This window comes from Ambystoma mexicanum, chromosome 13 (genome assembly GCF_040938575.1).
Source record: "Ambystoma mexicanum isolate Mex_15411 chromosome 13, UKY_AmexF1_1, whole genome shotgun sequence".
Taxonomy (NCBI): Eukaryota; Metazoa; Chordata; class Amphibia; order Caudata; family Ambystomatidae; genus Ambystoma; species Ambystoma mexicanum.
In genome coordinates this window covers 328,479,872-328,496,792 of record NC_090938.1, presented here as the reverse complement: position 1 = coordinate 328,496,792, position 16,921 = coordinate 328,479,872, and the positions used below count along the sequence as shown (strand labels likewise).

Below are 16,921 nucleotides of genomic sequence, written 5' to 3'. Positions count from 1 at the left end.
CGGATTAAGACATGGCGGCTGTGATGTTGTATTGTGCTGGGTTGTTCTAAGAATGCCACCATGTCTGAATGGGTCACTTAAAGACAGCTTTTCTCACTGCTAGAGCGACCAGGGGCTTGCGACACTGCAGGAAGCCTGCATGACAATTATATTTTTGCTGGCTCTTGTCTTTTAGTACTGATAGTGACCGATGTGTCAATTAAACAGCTGTGTATTATTAACCCATATTCCTAGTGCCAATGAGTGCTCACAGGAATAAACCATGAGAAATGGCTATACAATTTCAAACTGCGTGCAACTTTTGTATCTGAAATGTGACAACTTCACATTTCAGCTGCTGGTGAGTATTTTGACTGTGCACAGCAATAGTATACATCTGTCAACTAAATGGTTAACATGGATTATGTTGCTCACTCTCATAGCCATAACTCATTTTAGATCTAACCAATGACATTAGATTTTAACCACATAGCATGTGTAGAGAGTGAGTCTGTAGGAGAGCACACTTTCTTACAGAAAACCATCTTCATTTTGTGTTCCAAAAATGAAAAAAGGGGAGAGTAAACATTTGCATAGGGCATTTAGTTTCACGCTCCATCCTAATTGAATATGTCAGCATGCAGGGAAACGATCAATACATTGGTGGAAGTCAGTCGACGTGCTGACTTCCCAGAAATCAGCAATGATTAAAGAACATTGTTTTCCAATAGTTGGGTACACAATGTGTCCACAGGAATTGCATTCCGGGGCTCACTAAGCCAGTAAGTGAAGTTTAACGCTTACATGTGAGGCACCTTGCCTGGCAAATGATACAGTCTTCCTCCTGGACTGAACTGTCCAGGAGTTAATGGGTATTCGTAAACCAGCCTTAAATAATATTTGATCGTCATTAGGAGTTTGAATTTCGAAATCCACTGTGGTGGGGCCTATCGAAATAACACGTAATGAAAGAAATGCTGCTGACGACGGAAAGAGCAACAAAGAAAAATGGAGGAGGCAGCACGGTAACCGCTGCAGGGTCCTCTCCTATCCTGATCCCCTCACCCAGGGAAAGGGGGAGGGTGCGAGGGGCGGAACGGCGACAAAGTCCCCAAAAAGCCTGCAAAGGGCTAACAAAAGAAAGGGGCGGTGTGAGCCCCTTTATAACAAGCAGGGTCCTACAGCAGGGACATCCACCTCCTGCAGTAGGACCCTGAAGACCCGCCGTGCCGTGAAGAAGGATTTTGTTTTCCACCCACCCACGAAAGGGAAGGGAGGGAGGACGACACCTGAACATCGCCGTCGCAGGACGGTCAGGGTGCCTTAAGGCAGTGTTTGGGCAACCAAGCACAAATGACAGACTCCAGATGAGCCAGAAGGAAACCGGAATGGGTCTTCGCCCTTCCGGACCAGCGGCTTTTGGGAGCCTAACGGCAGGGGCGTCTGGTGGGAACAACTAAGGCTTAGCTTCCCTCAAAAAAGAAACGGCTCTCTCCCCACCCCCAGACATCTGCATGGGCAGGATAGACTCAGGCACAAAGGGTTGGGAGAGTTGGGCCTACTATGGAAACTATACAAAGGTATAGGGGGAAGCAGATGAGGTCGGACACGGAGCAAGCGCCACACGTACAGACTGGAGTTCACGAAATGTGTACAATGATTCTTTTGTTGTGGAAATAAAACTGCGGCCAAGTTTGCCGTTTGAAACTACTGGCTCATGCCAATTCATTGCTTGTAAGAATCAATGTGCAGCGAAGGTATGAGCGAAGGGTGGCTAATTGGCGATGAGTGCAGATGGACAAATGCAGGGGTTATGTGCAGAATAAAACTGTTCTAAATGAAACTCCTTGTGATACTAATCACATGAGTCACATGTTATATTATCTCACATATTGTTTTGCATTAACCAGTCAATGGCCCTCATTACGAGTTCGGCGGTGGCTGCCGCCGAAATCGCGTCCAGGTCCGGGTCCTCAGAATGAGGAATAACCGGGCCATTCCGAGTTCGGAAGGCCCGGTAATTCCTCCCTCCAAGGACCCGGACCCGGTCCTTCCCCATTCCCATTTCAGCCCCCATAGGGCTGAATGGGAGAGGGAGCAAACAACGGGCCATTACGAGTTGGCCCGTTGTTTGCTCCCTCTTCCCCTCGCGGGACCCGGTAAGCACGCCTGGTTTGACCAGGCGTTGCTTCCTGGGTCCCACGAGGGGACCTCGTAATGAGGCGGTATGGGGTAAACGGCGCCGGCACCTTTTACAGCGCCGTTTACCCCGTACCGCCAGGGTCGTAATGAGGCCCAATGCTTAGATCATGTTGTAATCAATTAGGGCCTGATTCATGGAATTTCTTGCACGGTCCAAAGTGACTTTTCACTGGTGCAAACTGACTTTGCACTGCCAACAAACACCCTAATTCATGGAGCAGTGCAAAGTGACGTTGCACGGCAAAAAGACATTTTTCACTGTTCCATGAATTAGGGTGGTTGTTGGCAGTGCAAAGTCACTTTGCACCGTACAAGAAATTCCATGAATCAAGCCCTTAGTACCTCCATAACGTTGCATAATCAGGCAGAACCTCCACCTATCAACCCATAGTGCCCCTCACAGTTTATGGTCACGGTTTGCTTATACGTTATAAACAGCCATCGCCTCCTCAAAACGTAAGATCATACGCATCAGTTGTCAAAATAATTTTATACCGACACCCTTTCTCCCACTGTTCACCCCCTGCTCTCGCAATTAACACTCCCCCTCACCCCCCTCCGGCCCCCCACGCCCCTCACTCCCTTCGCCTCCGTTCACCCTTTCCTCATCAAACTAACCTGCATAGCCGAGGGACAAACGCCACATTCTAGAAAAGCATCTGTGATTAAGAACCACTAAGTGATTTGGCAGTATAACATTGCATAACATCCAATTTCAGACAGTGATCTCTGGGTCCAGCACTTGGGGGGGAACAAAAACCTGGACTGATTTCCTGCCCCTCCTGGATTGGACCGCTCTTTCCTGCTGCCAGTTCTAGGATAACTTCATTGGCAATGATCCAGCGCCCCACGCTGAGTTAGTTGTACGTAATCCAAAATGCAGTTCCCCTGCTTGCGCCTCTGCCTGGGAGTAGCCAGACACTCCCAGGCACAAGAAACGCACGTGTGACTCAGACATCGACACCGAGACCAGAAGACAGGACTTTCCAAGGATTTCTTCGGTCAAGGAAACTGCAACCAGTGGGGCGGTTATCTCCGTTATTTCTGTTAAGAGGTAAGTCAACTCTCACCGCTGCGGCACTGCTGCATTTCTTAAGGGAGTGCTGACGATTAATGAATCATTCATAACATACCATAGTCACTGCGATTCGGAGCTCTGAATCTTAGTGCTAGAAGAGTAAATAGATTCTGTGTCCGATAATTAGCTCCGAGGAGCTCTGTGCTTGTCTCCATGAATGTACTTTCAGTGGCGCTGCAGCCTCCCAGTCAGGATTGAGCTGCCTTAAGACCGTGTCCCTGTATTTCACCAGTCGAACCGAACTGCCAGTGGGTCGCATTGCTTGTATCGGGTGGGTAGGGGGTGTTTCAGGTCACACTTGAGGTGCATTGACAGAGTGACTGGGGATTGCCGTGGCTGAGGTCGCTGTGCATCAGGATTAAGCAACACGGGTACTTCTCTGGGCCAGAGTACTGGAATGTGCGAGGGTGCTGCGTGTCACGAAAAAGGTGCATTGCCGAAATGTGTTTTTGTCTCCATTCTGCAATAGTGGAGTGAGCTTCAAGTCTGATTTGAGACTTGAACGAGCTATTTGTGTGACCCAAGAACTTCGCTGGCATGGAGTCCGGGCGCCTGCATTGATGTGCATCGAAAGAGCTGTTTTGTTAAGATCCGCGTTAGTAAAAGGGGGATCTGCAAGTCACGCTTGGGGGCGGTGACAGAGCTGCTTCTGAGTCCCTATTAAAGAGCAGGGCAGGCTGTGAAATATAATAATAGTAATTATTATTATTTGTATATATATCTATATTGCCACCGATCACCATGATAGTATTCTCAAAGCTTGCAAGCTTTGTCCAAGTTAAGGCGCATTGAGACCCGCCCTGGTGCAGTAGGACCGTAGTCTGTATAGCTTTACATGACTGGAAAATAGTATGAAGTAGAAGAAGAAAAGAAATGCCAAGTACAAGATGGTGCGTAGCACGAGGAAGTGAATCGTGATTGACTGAATTGCCAGAGATGCATGTGGTTCCCAGTCCTCCTCGGTGTCCATTACTGGATTAGAAACAGGGTTACTCAGGTCCGGACTGAGATGCATTGGCAGGGTTGTGTGACTCATTGGCATGCTGGGGGTTTCGTTATTACAGGGCAGATGTTACCAAATGTAAGACTCTTCTCTTTGCTGCTTAGGGCTGTCTCGATTAGCAGAGTGGCTTGTGGTTTCTCCTACAAACAGGAACTCAGTAGGGAGAAGGGTGGGTGTTATGCATTTAGGACATACAGCTAGTTTTGGTTTCTATAGCTCCTTGTGATGCACGCGTGTTGCCTGCATTCTGTGGCCATTCCCAACACACGGGCATGCGTAGCCAGTTGATCGTGTGTTCTGTGCATTGACAGAGTGTGTGGGATCCTAGGCGCAGGAATTGCCTTGTGTGCTAAAGGGGAAAGTTAAGGTTCTTTGCCACCGTTTTTCATGGTCCCAGTTCTAAAATAACAAATTGTGCTGAAGTGAGGGTTTGGAGTGCATTGGCAGAGCTGTAGGCAAACCAGATACTTGAACAGTCTAAGCTAAAGTAAAGCCTGATTCCGGTACATTGGCATAACATGTGCTGGTCCCAGTACTTGCCAGGGCTTTAAGCGGCCTTTGACTAGCTGGGGCTGAGTCCCAGCAGGCTCAGAATGATTGTACTAATGTCCCCTGGCAGCCCCCGCTGCTAGAGGACAAGGCTCTTTTCCTAAAGCCAGAAGTTCCCGCTCATGTGTGAGAGTCCCAGGCTTTGGAAAATAATACCTTTTCTGCATAAGGGTGGGGCCGACACCTATGAGGCATCCCTTTCATCAAGAGATGTCTGTGGGCCGGTACCACCATTATAAATGAAAAGGTGAAGCCGCTGGAAGCCGAGGCCTTTTTTTCTAAATCCCAAAGCTCCCACTCATTCGCAGGAGCGTCAGGCTTTAGGAAAAAAGGCCTCGCCTTCCTGCGGCCTCACCTTTTCAGCCTTAATGGTAATGCTGCCTCTCGTCAAATGCCTAGTGAGGGGCAGGGCCACCAATAAGGCTGAAACCATGTGGCTGCTGTCCCCTGTCAGACATCTCTTTAACTAATATATGCAGAGAACAGCACCCTTCTCCCCTAAGAGGGAGAGGGTGCTGATCTCTACAAAAGGCTACCTGGCGAGGGTGCCTGTAGCCCATTAAGCTGGGTTTCGTCAGAGGGGCATGGCCTAACAAGGCAGCAGGTGACCCACCGCCATAAGGCCATGCCCCCTTGATGAGCCCCACGCTCAGTTTCCTGTGCGACTTAAGGCTCTGTTCGACACTATGGAGTGTCTTATGTCAGGTTGAAGGCACATTGGAGATGCTGTCTCTGGCCCCAATACTGGATTAGAAATGAATGCATTATGTCAGGATGAAGAACACTGGTAGAGCTGTATGCATTAGGGGTTCTGTAGTCTTGATTTAAGATGTATTTTTAGGTCTGGCTCGAGAGCTTGACCTCTGCCAGAGCTCTTGCAGGAGTAGGAAAAGGTGCCTTAGGGTAAATCAGCTGCAAACCTTGTCTAAATCAGCATTTCTTATGGCCGCCATCTTGGTGTATTTGGGGTCCTCTATGAGCACCTAGTCAGTAACTCCCCAAAAGTAGTCTAAGAAGGAGCGTACATCTGGCAAGAAGTAACACTGTTTATTACAGCTAGGCAAGCACAAATCAAACAGCACAGTGGAACAGCACTGGTTGATGAGAGCCGACACAACCACCCACCGTGGCCATATATTTTATACAGTGAAAACAACATTAGCACAGCGAAAAACAGTTGCAATTACTGATACAAGCTATCAAGTGTCCCACAAAACTGATTGGTGGAGCTTGTCAATCCCCTATAGATAAGCATGTGTTAGTTAAAAATGATTAGAGCAAACAGTCCCACCGCCCCCTGGTTCATAACCTGCCTCCTGGAGCCACCTTCCTTCCTGTCCCACCCTAAGGTTAGTTGGTACTACACAATACATAATCGTGCTGACCTTTGGAACTTTAAAAACTTGCCATTGGTCAGCACACATTGAAAAAACATGAGATATCCTTAACTTGTGGGAAGGGAGACATTCACATGGCATCCGACCAATGAGGTGCCTCACAGGCATCGGCAAGAGCACAAGATACTTGTCAGGGACACCAAAACTCACCTTTTGATTGGCTTCTTCGCGTATCACCCCTTGCACCACACACCTCTTCCCATTCTAAGCTGCCAAGGGGCAATTTGAAACTGCTGAACATAATTTGACTGTACGTTGTATGTATCAGCTGGTTCTATTCCCAGCAACTGCTGTCTCCTGGGAACGTTCTGTCTAAGTGAATCTCCCCCACCCCACTGTCGTGAGGGGTCTGCACAATTCTTATGCAAGGCCTATCTGGATCCCACCATGCAGTTTACTCACCTCTCTTTTTTTACCTGATTCGACCTGCGTGGCAGCAACTCATATAGTTATTTAATCATGCCGTCATGCACCCCCGGTTTCCCCTTGCAGCCTCTTCACTCCCTTCAGTCCCCTAGCTTCTCAGACTGCATGCATGCTCGAGGCACCTAGCATGCAGCCATCAATAATGCCCTATCCCCTGCCGGAGGTGCCCCCTCCTTTCTGCCTATTGCCACAACTGATATATATGCCCCCCTGGACAGTGCTGTATCAGCATTTCCATTTCATTCCCCCCTTCGATCGATCCCCACTCTTTGTCCAACCATTTCTTTGCTCACTGTCTTGGGCATCCACATTCTTGTCACTCATTCCAGGTTCCCTCCTTTTTCTTCATACCTGTAACACCTCATATCTTATAATCTGCAACCACTTGGCATTCGTGGTTGCTTGCACCCCATGTAGCAGCAATGACATGAAGAAAACAGAGGCCTTACTAAGCAGCCCCAAATGTGGCAGGATAGCATCCAAACTTTGCGAGAACTCTTCTGAGATATAGTTACTGCTTCTTTTTCTCCTTTTCATTTTGCTTCCCCCCTTACCTCTTTTCTCTGCTCTTCTACCATCCTCTTTCATTGCAATATAGGGGGATCATTAAACGGCAGTAAGTCAGCTTGAGGCACAACCAAAGCAGGGCTGTGAAGAGTGACAAGGGCACACCTTCCACCCCCAATCTGGCGGCAACTGGGCATATGTCTTAGACCTGCATGCCTATCACAGGTCCATCATCGTAACTGCCCCGCTCTGCAATGCCAAGATGCTCATCATCCACTGGCAGCCAGTGTTCACCCCCATTGTGGCCGCCCCCGTTTATTTATTTTATTTATAATGCACTGGGACAAGGGCCCATGGGCATAGCAGCATGGACATACACACATCAAATAACATATAAATATTTCAGGGATACAATTTCAGGCTGACGATCAGATCAATATAGGAGTGCAACAGTCATTCAAACCAGTTGAGTTTTGAGTCAAAGTTTCAACAATCCCAGGGACGCACAAGACCGTAAGTCCAAAGGTAGGACTTTCCAGAGGTGTGGAGCACCCATTGGGAAGCACACTTTCAGAATAAAGGAGAGTTTAGCCTTTGGAGTTAGTAAGACACTGGAGTCATTGGACCTCAAAACCCGTTTGACTGGGAGCCAACTTAGTAGCGAGGAAAGATGCATCAGCTCTTTCCAAAGAGACATGCATGCACAATGCAAAGAGTGTGAAAATTAATTATTTTACTTATGGGCAACAAGTGCAGAGATGTTCCGGCCAGGGAAATGTGGTTGAATTTATGTATGCTACAAACTATGCAAACTACTATATTCTGGACTACCTGAAGGCAGTTTAGTTCACCTTGCCTGAGTCCTTGCAATAGGCTGGAGCAGTAGTCCAAGTGAGAACCAATAATGGCACGAGCCACGGTAGCACAACAGCTTGCGCTGGGGAAAGGACAAACCAGAGCTAAAAGCTTCAGATAGTAGAGATTAAATGACTAACATGAACTTTCCCACTCACCTCCTGATCCAGAATGACACCAAGGGTCTTGAGCTTTGGTAAAGATTTTAGAGTACAGTCTGCCACCTTGAATGATTGAAATGAAGGATCTAACCTAAGCAGCTTTTGTCTAGTGCATAGAACCATAATCTCAGTTTTTGAGTTGTTTAGAGCCAACATCCATCTGTGAATGTGGACGTAGGGAGTGTTGATTGTTAAGGAATCACTTGTGAGTGGAAACCGACACTGAGTGTTATCTCTGTAGTTTGCATATGTTATTCCTTCTGAGCCCAGCATATCAAAAAGAGGTATGGTGTGTAGGATATTTTGTGTAAATTTGGGGTCTGGCGATATTTTCTTACCACCAAAGAAGAGTGGTAATTTGGTGGTTACTTATCCTTGCATTTAGATTGGGTTTGGCCTTACCTCCTTTCAGTGACCATGTCTTGTTACACTATATTGGATAATTTAGTAGTATACACTATTGGTGGTAATGTCTAGTCGTGAGCATAATTTTCCTGTTCTATTTATGGCCCAATCTTACACAAAACCTTCCTTATTCTTATAATATTCTTGTGATCTATAGAGAGCCTTGGACCTACATTCAGAAACACCACAATTTCACATGGAACATAATCAATCCCCCATGGTGTTATCACTGATTTATCTACATCAGTGAACTATGCTTCCATAGGCCTCATTACTGATTCATTACTGGTTCATGGACCCCAGTAATCTATATTTTGTATTAGATTTCACCCAGACACCATGCACTGGGGAACACACGCATACATCTATTTATCACCGCTAATTCTATCTATTATTTCATCTGCATGGAAAAATGACAAATGTACTACCTAAAAAAAAAAAACCTTCCCTGTATCATAAAAGCTATTCCAAATGCACCCAGAGAAAAACAAAACTCTCTAAACATTCTGCTTTTATATTGTGTGTATTAGAAACAATTGCAATTCAAAATAACATCTTACCAATTACATCGCGTTGTTCTCTGTAATGAAAAACAAGAAAAGAAACAATACAAACATGGAGCAACATTCACTTTGCAACATTATCATATGACAAATTAAATGCAGGGGATTTCTTTTGCTTTGCTATCCTAACTGCCTAGCATTTTTAGAACACATTCGCCAAGCAATCGCATAAAAATAACCTCACGTCGAACTTGGCTGCTTACCAAAAGATCTGTGGATTTCTCCCCCAGGTGACCTCCCTCAGAAGAGCGGCCCAGTCGACAGGTTTTGCCTTTGTAATCTCTGTGTCTGATATGCACAGCGAAAACATAGGGTTCTCAAGCCAGTGCTAAGACACCAAGATCATCCGTCTCTCGAGCTCAGCAAAAGCAATCTGAACTTTTTCTGTCAGACTTTCCCCAGCAAAACTCTGCACCGTCCCATACTGCCTACGTGGCAGAACTGCAGGTACACTTCCTTCCAATCATATTAGCAGAAAATGTATTCTGTTAACACCCTCATGTCCCAAACAATGGTAGCTTCAGATTATAATAACTGTATCTTTTTTCGATTTCTTGCTGCCTCCTGCTTTCTGCATTCAACACAGCAAGAGAAAAGAAAGAAAAATCCAGTGCATATTTAAAACAAATTTCAAAATATGTATTTTCACCTCACTTTGTACATGGGACTACATTATAATGTTAATGAGTTAGCATTATTGATTAGTACTTGTTAATTAAATCAGTCAGTTATATAAATAATATTCAATAATGTAGTCCTCTATGCATGAGGGAATCCAGAGAAAGAAAAAAAAATGATGCACTTTTACCCTCTGTAGTTTTATATTGGGCTTTGGCTGCATTTTGAATTCAATACCTTGCATGCCCCCAGCCACATATTCACCTGTTATACTGGCAACATAAAGATGACTATATGTGTGTGCCACATTATTGCTGTAACAAAATGCCATCACATTCAGTGAATTGCTATAAACTTCAAGGCGCTATATTTTATACTACAGGTGAAGATGTTAAACAGTGTAGGCGACAAACATGAGCCCTGTGGCACACCACAAGGAAGTACAAAACCCTCTGCAGGCACCTTCTCTCTGTACACCTGGGTTCTCTGATCAGATAGAAATGACAAAACTCAGCTAGCAGGTTCCTTACAGAAGGAAGCATATTCCTGAAGCCTGGAAACCAGAGTGGCATGGCTGACCAAGTCAAAAGCAGTTGTAGGGTCCAGAGGCATCAGGAGAGAGGACTGACCTTTATCCATAGACCTCAAGATATTTGTTTTTAAGTACAGTAAAGTAGACAATGTGCTATGGAGGCTTCAGAACCCTGATTGATTAGAACCTAAGTTATTACACTGCCTCAAGTGATCCTGGATTTGTAGGTCCGCAATTTTATCAACTGTTTTTAGCAGAAAAGGCGTGTTAGTTCTGGGGCTGTAGTTACCAGCCACTGTGTGATCAATGGAAGGCTTTTTTAGCAAAGGGGCAATGCAAGCTCGTTTAATGGATGCAGAGACCAGGCTTTCTCTAAATGAACAGTTAACACATTTAAAAATCAATGGAGCAAGTGTGCTAGAACAGGTTTTAACAATGGCTGCAGGGTAAGAATCACCTTTGTAGTTAGTTGGTTTTATTGTTCTCAATGTGAGTAATATCACTGTTTCTGTTACCCCAGAGAAGGCAAAAGGTGGATTATACACGAAATGCTTTTTGCGTTGCAGCTGAGCTGGATTTTAGGCATGGAAGTTGACTTAGTTGCAATGTCAGCCTTAATACCATTAACCTTGCAATGCATGGAATTCTGAATGAGCGTACACCATTGTTCATCTTTATTAATTGACGAGGAGAGTGGACATGGAACCTCTAGTTCGCATAAGATTTTAAAGAGCTCTTTGGAGCTAGAGACTTTGTTGATCTTTTTTTTCACGAGATTGCTTTTTAGCCTAAAAATTTGCTTTTTTATGATTCTTCAACCCACCAGATAACTGACCATGTTATCTAATGTGGGAGATTATTGCCATTGTCTGAAAGCTTTTTCTTTGGTAACTTTTAGTTTATGTATGTCTGCAGAATACCATGGCTTCGACAGCTGAGTTTTAACCATTCTCTGTTTTAGAGGGGCCAAGGTGTTGACTGCCAATAACATCATATCCTCATAGGCTGTCACCAATTGGGCTGCAGAGCCCAGGCCGTCAGGAGTACATATTATAGGGGCAAAGACGGGATGTAATGCCTTTGGGGTAAGTTTAGGTAAATTGCAACATAGAGCCTTTTCTGGCATACTTCGCTTCTTTACCACGGGCAATATTTTGGTCAGCTGAAAAAAAGATAAATTATTTGTCAGACCCAGAGGCGTTGCTAGGGGGGGCTGAGGGGTCTATAGCCCCAGGTTATCTGGTTGTAGCCCCAGATAGAAGCTCAGGAGCTACAAACAAAAGACTAGCTAGCCCCGAGTCTCGACAGTCCCGACATTAGTGTAGCCCCGTATCTTTTCCAGACATAACAAAAACCCTGGTCAGACCATACACAAAGATCAACTCTGATATTGTCCACTGATACGACATGTCCAGCAACCCAGTCCAGAGTCCTGCCTGCACTTTGGGTAGGATGCAGGATATGTTGCATAAAGTTCTATCCTTCGCGAGAGTTCTGTACCAGCTGTGCCAGGGGATCATTTGGATCATTGAATCTTATATTTAGATCTCCTAATGCAAGTACCCTAGATTGAGGTTTTAGTGTGGATGAGATCCAGTTATTAAATTGGATCAAGAAGTCTGATCAAGAAGCCTGACATACTCCGAGGAGGGTGAAATATAAGGAGGATATTTGCTGTGGTGTTAGGATCAAGTAGAATTTTTACATGCATGGTTTCACAATCAGTAATACTGGGCGATGCCGCAGGCACCAGGCGAGGTCGGGTAACCTGTGCCCCATGCATCCAGGCAGGGGGGAGGGACGAGCAAACAGCCCAAAAAAAGGGCTGGGCGGTATTTCTCCCTCTCCCCCAGGACACTACAAAGCGACACACAGTCGCCAACGGCCCGGGAAGAGAAGAAGGAAGGGCGAGGTGTTAACAAATCACCTCGCCCTTCCTCCCCAAGAGGTGCTAAGCACCACTCTGTTAGGGAGAATTCTCCTTCTAGGGCTAATTTCCCTCACCTAGTGAGTCCCCCAGCAGCTTTGCTGGATTTCTGGAGTTTATTTTTTCCACCTGGTAAGAGTGCACATCCTTTTTCCACTCTTGCATGTGTTTTGGTCTATGTTTTTTTACTTATTGTGTGATCTTGGGCACTGGAGCACACCACTCCATGTGCCCCTGTTCTTGTAGGGGTTACGCAGCACCTTTAGTGCAGTAACCCAGGGTTGTCTTTAAGACTTCCCTCCGACTCCATTTCGCTGGGGCTGACTACTGTCCCCCAGAAAAAGGTAAAGTTGCCATTTACTTTACATAGTCATTTTTACCACAGACCCAGTCTTACATGGAGTACTGGAAAGGGCTAATCTGTACCCCTTTTCTATCTGTACCTTCTTGAGCATTGTTTCGCTCTTTTAACATTTAGACTTGGCTGGTGGCAGTGGTATCTACCCTAACTTTTCTACCTTGATTATACTAGATAAACGTGGTAATACGTTTGGCTATTTTTGCTGCCTTAAGCATAAACCCGCTTGACCAAATTGTCTTTCTTTTGGCTCCGGTTGGGTTTATTCACCATTTCTTTTTGTTAAAGTCCTTCTTGTGTTTTACTTTGCACGGCAAACTAGGTTCGCCTTGTTTGTTCACCATCGTTTGGCGGGCTTCTGCAGAGAAGCCCTCCTCTTGGCACCTGGCTGTCTAGGTAGACTGAATGTGGGGAAGGGGTGTAGTCACGCCCTGCACAGGGTATCCTAGGAAACCCAAGTCGCACTTTACCATGATTGGCTGAGGTGGTTTTCCCGGCTGGACAACCCGTCCTGCTGCGTGATTGACAGCCAGGCTGTGTGAATGGTGATTTTGCGCATAAAAGGCAGGTCTCTTGGGCTAGAAGTCAGTGTCGCCTCTGGAACTACAAGAAACCAAAGAGAAGTGGAGAGAACGACGGCTGCTGCAACTACCCCGTCCCGGTGAAGCCCTGCTGCAGTCCTGAGCTATCTACCCTTCAACAACTAAGAGGAGATCCAGTCTGGAGTCTTCTTTCCTTGAGCCTGGTGGGGTTAACCAGCTCATCTTCTCAGCCAGAGCCAGGTCGAAATCGCTGCAAACTGCTGCAAACTGCTGTAGTGGTCCGGATAGCCACCTGCCGAGCCTCTCCTGTCTTTTTAAGGAGCGCACCTTTTATTAATTGTCGCTGCTGCCAGCTTCATCCCTGTGTGGTGCAGACCCCCTTCAGACGTCCTCCTTCACAACAAAGCTCCAGGAATCGTGGGTCTGTGGGAAACCAACAGGAACAACTGCCAGGGCACCAGCTGCATCATTGGAATAAGGTACTTTGCTTTACTTGAGGAAACTGGGTGAATCCCTTTTCTTCATCCTCAAGGCTCGCCCTTGTCTTCCCTCCTTCTTATGACTTTTGCTTCCAAACATTGACAGTATCAAAGTACTTTTGGGCTACGCTGAATCATGAACTGTCTAACGGTGTGATCTTCGGCAACAGGTCTCTGGTGTCACTTAACCCTGGCTCTGACCCTTTGACTTTTAAACTCCTGTTTCTGAGTGTTTCTCGATGCTGTCTGCCTAACCTAAATATTGCCTGTGATTTTTGCCTCCAACTCCCTCTGGGTATCTCAGGTGCTAAGTGTGTTTTTGCCCCAGTAGCATTTCATGTCACTGATACGCGTTGACCGAACTGTCAAAAAGTGATCGCAACCGTATCCGCGGTATTGTGTTTTGTTCATAACACTGGTTCATTCAAACACAGGGTGCTTACCTTGAGACATACTGCACAACGTGAATTGGTTAGTTGTAGTATATTTAACGTGTGGTTTTGTTTAAAGTTTAATAGAAGTGTTGTGTTTATAACTGATGGTTCAAAAATAAATGTACTTATATTTTTTACCTGAAACCTTGAGTCAGTGTTTGCTTGAGCCACAGGAATTGTGGTTCCTCTGTGTAATCTCTGCTACTGCTCATATACTCTTTAGATAAGCCTGGCTGCTCTGCTACTGCTACCACTATAACTTAGTAGTACAGGCTTGTACCAAAGGTAAAACTTGTCTTGCCACCTGTGGTCTTAATTGTGTGTAGTGGTCCCTAAGGGCACTGCACAGGATTCTGCCTAACACACTCACTGCCATGAAGGGGGGTCAGGAAACAGAGTAGGCTTAGGCACCACATGGTTTATTATTGTTGTTGGCAGTAGCCGGCCGGGGGGCGGCACCCAGCCCCCCACACAGGCCCAACAACGACCCAGGTGTCTAATATAAGGAGCTGCTTTTGCAGCAAACACCAGAATCAGCTTGTGGTCCCTGCACGGGGACCCAAACAAGAGAGTACTCTGTGCACTCAGAGTCTCTTTCTTATTAGCACCGATCTGCTCAGATTAAGCCTCCTTTTAACTGGAGTTTTCACTTACTCCGTTTCAATGGAAGTATCAGCTTTTGGTAATTTTGAGCATTGCCCTGCTCTCCAACCTGGGTACGGTGTTAGGAAACAATTTTTTTTCCGATTTCTTATTTGTTTTGGAAGGGTTGTTTCACCCCACTAACAAACCCAACGGACAGGTTGGAAACCCTGCAGCACTGCACATACATTGAAGAAATTACAAAGTTAACATCAATTGATCTCTAGCTAATATCTACCATTGCTACATTGGTCCAACAGACGAATGGCAAAACTATTCACTCCTATATAGCGTACCTATGGCTGGTCACAGGTGGAATTGTGTCCGGTTTTCTGGTTATTGCACGCAGGTGGCACTAGCTGATTACCGCTATTGGTGCCTCCCATCGCTTTACAACAACACATTTCTCTCCTTCTCTTAAATTCTTAGTGGCCTGTATCGATAGTATTCTTGTATCTATTGGTAAGTGATACAGAAAATGATGTTAGGTATACGGCCTAGAGTCTAACAACCCAGCATCGTGTGCCTCGTTCTCTATAATCAAGATGGCTATGAAGCTGCCACTGGTGTCATTGTAATTACCTCCACAGAGAGTTGTATCAGGAGTCAGATCGTGTTTCCCCCGTCAGGTGGAGGCTGTCAGGAGAGTGCACCGAAGGTCCAGCTCGCTACAAGGTATTCCACCATCACTCACAGTGGCAGTTGTTCACGGTGTTTGCCTCCTTAGTAAAAACAGAGAACACACAAATCATTCGGTGTCTCATAAGAAACTTGTCTGTGAGCAGCCCTGTGCAAGGGCTGTCAATTGCTTAATTGATGTTATTTGTACTCAACCTCCGCTGGCCATTGACACCAGTGCCCAGCGCTGGCTCAAAAAGGCAGTAATGCCGATGCCCGGCGCTGGCTCAAAAAGGCAGTAAAGCCGATTACTGACCTGCGGAGCGGCGCAGGCGCGGTGCTGCCATGGCACACAGTCAGAGGTCAGTCATGCAAGACTGCGCTACCCATTTTGCGTGTCTGACCCTTGCGTGTGACTAGTTCCTTGCTCGTCGTCCTCCCATCACTCTGGAAGGCAGCAAGCCAAGTGCTACCCTCGGGAGGTCCGACCTCCCTTTCAACAAACATCAAATCAAATCAAACCCAACAATATAGACAGGGACAGACCCACTCACCCGTCTCATGCGCATGTTCAAGCTCAGTTAGGCATAACTTATTGAGCCCAACTGATGTTCTTCTCGTTAATCCCGCATTCAGCCAAAACAACGGGAAGTGGCGTTTGGTGCATTTCCCAAATGAATCTTGATCGTCTTGATCGTAAATATAAGGGAGGAGCCAATCCCAACGTTCCATGCGTATAGCATCACCTCCTGTTGCTGCAGTTTTTCTTAAAGCGACATTACCTTTTTTGTTGGTTCTCCTACTACAGGATAACCTTGCATGGGGCAGTGAGGGCTCTCCCAGTGGTGCGTGCCCCCTCGGGCAATGGGTAGGCACAAGTGGGGAACTGTGTTGTACCGCGTCGTACCCAAACCATACCCATATATGTGGTAGCCTATTTCGATCTGAGTTCAGTTATATGGTTATGGGCAGACAACCGACCTATACCCCTAAATCCTTCTCTCCCAGTCAGTAAGATGGTGTACACTGTACTGCACTTCATTCATGTCTCTAACCTAAATTCACCAACCCCACCTCCAAGATAGAGCAGTTGTTTACAATTTATAGTAACATGGGCCATTGAATGTCCTCATTCAGGGCAATTATGTGTGTTTTAGTCTAAAAATCCAATGTTGCTCTAGTCTGGTCAATCAGTACTGCTTAGAGTATTGAGTGGTGTCTTGTGCAATTGATCTATCACAGTCCAGTGCCGATCTTCTTCCATATGGTTTTCTGCAACAAAATGTTGCACCATTGGAGCGCCCATATATTTAGTCCGAATCTGTGATCTGTGTTCACTAATGCAAATGGAGACTTTTCATGTGGTCATTCCAACGTATAATAAATCACATGCGCACCGGATCACGTAGATCACATTATAGGATAGACAGTTTGTAAAACGGTGAAGTTGCCAATTAAATGTCCCATGGTTGAACCTAGTGGTTTTGGAAGTTAGATGGCCGACACTCTAATTGCCACAAGGATAATGCACCGCCATTTGCTCTTTCTCATGGCACCAGGCTGCTCGGAGACTGTCTGTGCAAAGTTAGTTCAAATGGGTTGTAACCTGGATTTGTGAAGGGTTTTGACCCATGCTGAATCAATAG

The 16,921-nt window shown here is 46.0% G+C and overlaps 1 protein-coding gene across 3 annotated transcripts in view; it reads left to right on the top strand.

The window, feature by feature from the left end:
• The first annotated feature begins 2,975 nt into the window (after positions 1 to 2,975).
• The window catches only part of LOC138521186 (leukotriene B4 receptor 1-like), a 170,445-nt gene continuing 156,499 nt past the window's right edge, over positions 2,976 to 16,921 (top strand). The window contains exon 1 of one of the 3 annotated variants that reach the window (XR_011282963.1): positions 2,976 to 3,235. The gene's annotated coding sequence lies outside the window, so the exon portion shown is untranslated. The remainder of the gene's footprint in view (positions 3,236 to 16,921) is intronic. The other 2 variants (XM_069633815.1, XM_069633814.1) reach the window with 2 other exon arrangements.